Source organism: Coenobita brevimanus, chromosome 52 (assembly GCF_032717465.1).
Source record: "Coenobita brevimanus isolate Jiangsu-jjx chromosome 52, ASM3271746v2, whole genome shotgun sequence".
Lineage (NCBI taxonomy): Eukaryota > Metazoa > Arthropoda > Malacostraca > Decapoda > Coenobitidae > Coenobita > Coenobita brevimanus.
The window spans coordinates 11,195,354-11,204,352 of record NC_137005.1 but is presented as its reverse complement, the minus strand read 5'-3'; the positions used below and the strand labels follow the sequence as shown (position 1 = coordinate 11,204,352).

Genomic DNA, 8,999 nt, shown 5'->3' with positions numbered 1-8,999 from the left:
CTCCTTACCTGAGTGGGTTTTCTAACATGCTGGCACCAAAGAAAACGGTATTTATTTATTTACTTGGTACGAATGTATATGTAGTATGACAGTATATTGGTTTTCAAGCAGTAATAAAGGCATTATAAGCATTGTTTCACTCACTAACTAATCACCATACCTGACCTATTTTTGCCACACTACCTGATCATTATTTCTGGCTGTTTCTTCTTCTAATGCTATGTAAACATTGTCCTCCACATTGTCATCGATTGGGGAATCACTCTGGCCCTGAATAACCTTACCAGCCAGGTCACTGGTAACAGGTCCTTTGCCAAGACAATGGCGTGAGGGGGGGAGGGGGGAGGTTATGCAGTGTAAGGCATTGTCCCTGCTTGGTATCTTGTACAGGAATAGAGGAAGGTGTCTCGTGTATACATACGAAAAATCACGTGCGAAAATTGAAAATTGTGCAAATTAGCGACCTTGCAATTGCACGACATACTGGTACGTCGCCGGGACTGGCAAATGCAAATCGTTGCAACGTACCCATACGTCGTCGGGACGGGGCGGGTTAATTGTGCTGGGCGTGTGTGATGCAGAACGGATGAGCCTCCCGTCTTTCTAACTGTTGCCCTCGTTATACTTACCAATTTACTACACTCTCTCTCTCTGTCTCTCTCTTTCTCTCTCTCTCTCTCTCCTCCCCCTTACCCTTGTTTTAATTGTATTTAACGCAGGAATCTATTCAACTCGAACTAACTCATTATTTAATCATGCCTTCGTTTCCGGGTGTAGGTAAAACACCGAGGTTATACCCGACACACAGACTCAGTTATTAGGCCCAAGAGAAATGACCCAACATAAGTAGTACACAAGTTCAGATCCTCGTCGGAACTAAGATTTTTTTTTTTTTTTTTTTTTTTTGAAGGATGAGGAAATAATACTGTAGGACTTCCAAAGTCTTGGATGCCGTATGTGCAATAAAGAAATTTTAGTAGTAGCATGAGAATTATTGCAATGTTTGTATTGAATCTAGAAGCAGGTTTCGTCCCTGGACTGCTGCACGGTCCACCAGCGAGCCAAAGGTAAACACCGACTTTCGATTTTAACTTGGAGGCAACGGCGTGAAAAACAGTTGGCAGTATTTAACGATAAACAAAAGGTCTGCTGCATTTTAAACCCTCCTGACAGAAAATGACTATAGTGTGAAGGAACTTCAGTGAACCTCTTTCCAAGACATATTCAAAGTTTTATTGCATTTTTTGATACATTGGACCCTACTAATGAAAATAAAAAGTTGCACCCACTTGGCATACTTTAGCATTTTGTTATATGGGCCAAAATCCAAAATGGCCACCCGAAAAAAATGAAAAATTACAATAATTGATTACTATTGTCACTAGTTTTACTAATATTACATTATTTCATAATAGAATTGTTTCAAGGAATTCTAGGCATAGTAAAGTATATTATATATGTGTAAATTGTGAAAAGAAAAATTACTCAGTTAATTATAATTGCTTAAAAAAGGCACCAAATGTGCTTACCGTACCCTGTTAGACTATCACCAGGTATTACCACAATATTTCATTTTCTTAACAAACTATATAGGGAAAGGATTGAAATTAGGTCTTTCTGTCAGTAAACATTTTTAAATATTTAACATGTCTATTCCAACAAACATATTTCAAACATAATCTTTTTCACAACTAAAATGTTCATATCCCTTATATCAGAATGTTAGACCAATTACGCCCTTCAAAATTGATCAAAATGCTTTTCATCAAAAGTATATGTTGCTTATAAGTATAAAAACACTGATAAACTAAACACATTTACAGTTGATATATTTAGTGTCTGTTATTTGCATGACCATACTTTCCTATTGAATGTCCATATTTTCCTCTTCTTCAACTGACCCTCTTGATTTACTTTGAGGATTGTGGCAGTCAGTTCCACGGCAAGCACAAAACAGTGAGCAACAACGTTGTGCTGCAGCACATCTGCATCGGGCAGTTGAACATGGGGTGAGGGATTGACATCCACACTTGATTAGTTTTAGGATATCAAGTGGTGCAGGAGAAACATCAGGTGGCAAGCTAATTGGAACCAACATGTTTGAATCAGGATCCTTGGTTCACCCATAATGAAGAGGGATAATTTCTGGTGACTCTGGATCAAGGGAGCTTCTCCAAATTGCTGCCTGTAAATGGGCTCTGCAAACATATTCTCCAAATGCTTCTGTTGTTGGTGGCAAAGCTTTTAGCTCTGGTGCTGTGGTGAGCCAAAGATTGCCCATCTTTGAATGCCACACAGTATATCTTAAATATGTCATGTTGTTTACATTTGGAAAGCCATAACTTGCTGCAATGAATTTTGTGGCTTCAGCAGTAACATCAGTCAGCTCTTCTTGTTGCCACCCTAATCTAGTTAGTGTCTTCCCACTCTTTATTGCCTTTAACATTGTTCCTTCACCAATATCCCATAAATATGAAAAACTGTCACATCATGTAAGAATATGGGCAGGTAACAGACTGTTGAGAACATCTTGATTTTGCTCAACTGTAGCTTTGATATCTGGACTTGTTCGTGAAGGGCTTGTTCCAACCATTGTCATATTGCAGGCAAGATTTTCTTGCTTATAGAGGTGGCATAGCAGGACAAACATGTCTGTGTTATCAGCAACAATCCTAATGCTGTGTCTTCCTGACCTTGCCAAAAGGACAGCTTGCTGCACCACAATAACATCAGCTTCCTCCTGTGTAGTGCGCAAGTCAGGGATGCTTCTTCTGATTTCATTACAAAGCTCTACTGGTATTGATTCCTCAGCTGTAATCACAAGGTGTTTGTCACTGAGTGGCAGTAGATCAGTGTGCTCACACAGATACTCACAAATGAGATTAATCACCTGGGATTTATTGTGTGTAACAGATAAGCAGACCTTCTGTGGTGGCAGAGGTGTTGCCAGTGACAGTCTGTGGCATTTACTTGCTTCCTTCCCAGCTATAGCTGCTCGTGTTGCCTCTTTTATGATTCCACTGTGATTATCTGTCAAAGGCCAGATGTGTGTTTGTTGCTAAAAGACAATGACATATGTACTGCACAAACTTTAGTATATAATCTTCTATGACACCTTTGCTTGGCCATTTGACAACCCAGAGAATTGCACACCCATCAAGTATTATAGCATCAACTGAGACCATTCTGCGATCAGATACTTCCACTTGCATATTGGCTTTCTGGGTGGCTTTGGAAGGGTGGAAATGCAGCTATCATAAGAAAAAAAACATCTCTCATGTTGATGTTCCTAGAGGTTTGAAGACAATGCACTCTTGAATAGATCAATGTGGTATCATACACAGATATATTGTCCACTTATTTATTTTTTCTTGAAGTTGACATGAGTAAAACTGGTCTTGTGAGTGGCTTGTGAAAACTCTGTGGCCATCCTTCCTCAAATGTTTTCATCATAGCTGCTCCCAATTCAACAGCCCTGTCAACATTGATATGCTCTGTCTGCACATATCTTACCTGTAACCACATTAATAAGTCCAGGTGGATGGCACTCTTCTTTCAGTGATCTATGCAGCTTCGAAGCTTCTTCCGAATTTTTGCTCTGTCTATTTCATCACTTTGTATCCTTGAAGGACCTTCTTCCTTGTGGGTCATGACTGTGGATTGTGCGTTTCCATCAAGCATGGATACAACATCTTTTTCAGTTGAGCGCAGATATGTAGTCCGAGAGTCCACCTTTTCAGTGCTGCTGGTTGATGGGTTATTCCAATAATTCCTCCTGGACTATGGCCATAACGCATGAAAGTTGTCTTAATGTACTGGTCAAACAAGATGCCATGCTAGATGCCTGGTTGATGTCGCAATACATGACCTCCGTCCATGAAGTCTTGAAGCACTTCATCAGGCAGTTTGCTCATAGAATGAAAGAAAAAAAATCGTTAAAATAGTGTTACAGCGTGTAGTTTACAGGTGATCATTTTGTTTAGAGCGTGTTCTGACAGGAAAAGTTAATATTTTTATTGTATGAAGAAAACTAAAAACTGAAAAAGATAGCTGAACATGTTTTATTAGCATTACCATTCATGCAGGCGACCATATTGGATTTCGGCCTCCATTTTGAAACGCTCAAGTGTGCCAGCTGGGTGCACTTTTAATATTTTGATGGTTACATCCCAAGGTATCAGAATATGTTATAAAACTTTGTATATGTGTCGGAACGAGGTTCGCCCGAAAATTACCATTCTGCCACCAGACTACTAAGGTAGGCAATGATAATAAGAATAAAGATATCAGTTTCTTGCAAAAACGGGGGGATGGTTGAGAGAGAGAGAGAGAGAGAGAGAGAGAGATTTGGTTGAGAGAAGGGACAAATTTATTTAAAATCTCACAGTAATTTGAATACATTGGTGCAGATGTTGAGAAACTGATAATCTCACAGTAATTTGAATATATTGGTGCAGATGTTGGGAAACTGATAATCTCACAGTAATTTGTGTTTGAGAGCTGCTGTAGTTGGGAGACAAATTTCTAAACTGAAGTCCGGGTGGGAAAGCGTCTTTTCCAGATGGGTCTGTGTTCGCTCAGGCTGGCTTATATTAGGCTGTTAGGTTCGGGATAGGGCAGGATAGGTCAGGGAATTAATAATTTGAGTGCTGTCATCCCGGTTTGAGGAGCCTTAGCTTGCATAACTCAATTATAGTGGTAATCGCTAGTGGCCATAATGTTATCCAGACCTACGCAGATCTATCTACGTCTGTCAGTCTACCAGTATCTTTCTTTAAAAAAAAAAAAAAAAGATATACACGTTGTCATAGATAAGTTTGTGCCATGCCACGTTGAGTACACCGCTTCCCGTCCGATCAGCGAAGTTAAGCAACGTTGGGTCTGGTTAGCACTTGGATGGGTGACTGCCTGGGAACACCAGGTGCTGTTGGCATCCCTACGTGTCAAGTGGGGTTGGTGGAGGATTAGTGCCCCTCCCTGTAAAACAGTTAACTCTAAGCCCTTGACCACCCCGTTTGGGATACATGGCGTCTGGCAATGAATGAATGATGAATTTTTGGTTGGTTCGGGAAACAGCTTTAAAATAGCTCGTGTAATACAGTTGGTAGCTCAGGCTTCATAAAAACAAAACTCTAACTCGTTTCAACCCAACTTTCTCACAGGCTCCTGGTGAAACGAAAGGCAAAATAATATCTGGTGCTGGTGATGATTGGTTTGGTTCCGAGTGCTCGTTCCTGAGCCCTGCCTGTACTGCTGACGTCTGGGAGTACATGGGAAGTACGCTCTGGAATATGAATTGGACTACGGGAGTTGGTCAGTTCTATGTGATATCTGGTGAAGTCTAAGCAAGACAGTTAGAGACAAAGGCGTTCCTTGGCAAGATAAACACTACCGGATCGTTGCTAAAGAATGGCGATTCTTGCCAGTTAGAATTTGGTTGTTAATTATGATTTATTAATATGTTTTCGATTTAAGGTGTTCATTTTACTTATTACCTGTTCATGGATAGATTGAGAGGGGCAGTGAAGTAATAGTAATTGTTTTTATTGTTTGGAACTTTTTGGTAATTTAGTTGGAGGGGAAAGTTAACCTGCGATTCATGGAATGTTGTGACACAAATGCATAATTACATGCATGCACAGACACATTATATAATCTTGAATACTTTCGTCCAAAATAAACACAAGGAAAATACCATCAACGCTAGACTGCCAAAACCACATAGAAAGAGATAAAAATAATACACAAAAGTAGATGCATTTCAATAACATAAGGTACACAACAAGAAGATACTATTTGTCTATCTATATACCTAAGCTGCTTCCCCCAAGGAAAGGGAGGTAGCCGAGACAGGACGACACACTCCCAATTTGCTCATCCTCTCAAACACATTCATTCGAACCTTAGCCCCAAAAGAAAGAAGGTACAGATCCTCACCGCACCACACCGCGCGTGGGTCAACTGCGCAGTGCAATCATTGACATCCGCAACAGGGCATGACAACAGAGCTGGTTTACCCCTGCCACATCATAATAGACTCATCCCCTTACCCGCACCTGACCTGATCAGCTGATCAGACAAATGCGGGAGAATATCCTCTGCAGGCTGCGTCATCATTTATTCATTCACAATATTTCTCCATCCATTTCTGTCACGCACAGCCACTCTTCCTTGCTCAACAGACATCCTTCTCGCATCCAATGCTCTCTTCACACTGTCTATCCATCCTATTCGTGGTCTTCCTCTCAGCCTTACACCTATCACATCAGACCTAGTTATCCTTTTCACCAATTGCTCATTTTCCGTTCTCTCCATATCCCCAAACCATTGAACACCCTCTGCACAACTCAATCAGCCATCGCCCGCACAACTCCAGTTCTCCTTCGCACTTCATCATTTCTCACTCGATCCATATACGTCACTCCACACGTACTCCTCAGACACCTCATTTCCATTACATTCAAATTTTTCCTCTCTGCTACATCCATATTCCATGTTTCAGACCCATATAACGCAGTCGGTACCACAACACCCTCATACAGCCTTCTCTTTACATCCATTCCAAGCGAACGACATCTAAACACTTTTTTCATTCCTCCCAGCACCTTTCCTACTTCATTCATTCTAAACTTCACTTCTGCATCTATTCTTCCATCCACAGCAACATGTGACTCTAAATACTTAAAACACTCTGCTTCCTCAAGCAACTCACCATTCCAAACTATATTCATCCTCCTACCATCTACCAACCTCGTACACTTCATCACTTTACTCTTATTCTCATTTAATTTCAATTTCCTCCTTTCACACATCCTTCCAAACTCTTCTACCAACCGTTGCAATCTCTCCTCTGAATCAGCCACCAGTGCAGTATCATCTGCAAGCAGCATCTGCTTCAGATTCCTCTCTCTGCCATCAACATTCACCAGACTCAGACCTCCACCTAACACTGTTACATTCACCTCCCTTACCCCATCAATATAAATGTTAAACAACCATGGCGACATTGTCATGAGGGGATGTGAATTTATAAATAAATAATGCTGGAGTTACTTAAAAATAGAAACAAGGGACTGATTTGTGAAAATCAAGCAGTAAGTTTTACTTTAACCCGACTTACTTCGCCGATTCTCTAAGGACGAGAATTTATAAACTTTCTCAACAGTACACAGCAGAGACTAATTACTCACGTGTGGTGTTTGTTAGTACTGTTAGCCTCTTGAGAAAGTGACTCCACCCCTGACAATCAATAACTAATGCTAATAATGATAAGCAGGTTCTTGCCGGTGCATTAACTCCTGGCAGGCACAACAGATTTAAGCTTGATACAAAAGAACTGGCCTAAGTACCAGTTATGAATAATGTAAAGTGTTTGTGCAAACTAGGAGCAGCAACTAAAATAAGCTTAATGTGGAGAAATAAAACACGATTCTAATTACATTAAGCTCAAAGAAAAGAACTGCAAGTTTATTGATTACAATAAAATGAGTTTAGGTTATATGAATCTCAAAAATGAATTCAAAATAACAAGGAGAATACACTCACTCGCTCATTCAAAAGCTAAACACATTTAAGCCTAGAAAAACGAACAGAAATACTGGTCAGTGGAGGGGAGCCGAACGAGTAGTCTGGGCACCTGTGATGAACATCAAAACGCTGCTATTTGCTAAGCCTGCTTCGCCAATTCACCGTCTAGGTGGAGATTCAGGAACTCACTGTACAATGGAGGTGATGCTCTTCGCTGGGCACAAACAGTCCTATTCTCGCGATGACTCAAAGCTGACTAAATTCAAACTATGAAAGAAGCAGGGGCTGGCCGTATTTGCCGAAAGTAAGGCGTGGCCTAGCTTCAACGGTCAACGGAGAGAAAGTGAACGATATACACTCACAATAAATCACTCAGTGAAGGCACTAATGTCTTGCATAAGAATGATCACTTGTGAAACAATGAAAAATGTTCTGAAAACCATCCCGATCGAGAGAATACGAGGACGGTTGAACTGGATGATGAGCAGTGGGAATTCCACTAGAATTTGTGGTTTCCTCACTGAAGTACAATGTCAAGAATTTAAAAATATGCTCGCGCGAATTTGTGACATTACGCCCCATCATAATCAAAATTTTCTTCAGAAAATTTTTTGATATACATACATATAAATCCTAACTCAGTCACACAAGATTCACACTGTGGTGTGTGTACTATCCTGCTACAGGAGAAAATCACAGTCATCCATGAGCGTAAAAACCTCGTATTTACGTTAATAGAAACAAGCTTGAGGAAAAAACTCCGTGACGACCATGAAAAATCCTGTACTCAGGTCAAACTGAATGAAAAGTTCACTACATTTACATTAACAACTAATTGTTATGTAGTGTGATGTATGTAATACACGGTGTAGGTGTAACAGTTGTGGTGTAACTGTGCCTACATATAAAATTATGTAATACAAATCAATAGTAAATAATGGCGACGAGGCAGAAGAGAAGAGGTGGCAGCATGCGGAAGAGACGATCAGCTGATCTCCATGACAAAATTGCTACACCCGACAGCTGCACCTGCGAAAGCAATCAAGATGGAGCATCAAAAGTGTCAGTGTGACAAACACTTTTTATTAAATTACATTTTCTCTCTCTCTGCCTAGCAGTCAGTACTTATGTTACAAAAAGTACACTATTATTTTGTTAATGGATACATTATTAAACAGGAAACGTAGTCCTTGGATTGCTCAAATCTCTGAGGACCCCTGTAGTTTACTGGTTAAACCTACATTATTAACCAGGAAAGGTGCCAGTCCTTGGATTGCCCAAATCTCTCAGAACGGGCAGTTCACTGGTTAAACCCTACTCTACACTTACGATTAACATTGGCAAGCTGAGAATCCCTATGCAATCTCGGGCAGGTCACATTATAACACCCACCGTGGGTGTGAACACTTATGTGGATAATGTGCATTCTCCGGGAATCCTCAGAGAGGTCCACAGTTCGAGACACCACAAGG

General features: G+C 40.5%; 1 pseudogene; it reads left to right on the top strand.

Moving 5' to 3' along the window:
- Positions 1–4,815: 4,815 nt before the first annotated feature.
- LOC145400556 (5S ribosomal RNA) lies at positions 4,816–4,933 on the top strand (annotated as a pseudogene).
- Positions 4,934–8,999: the final 4,066 nt, after the last annotated feature.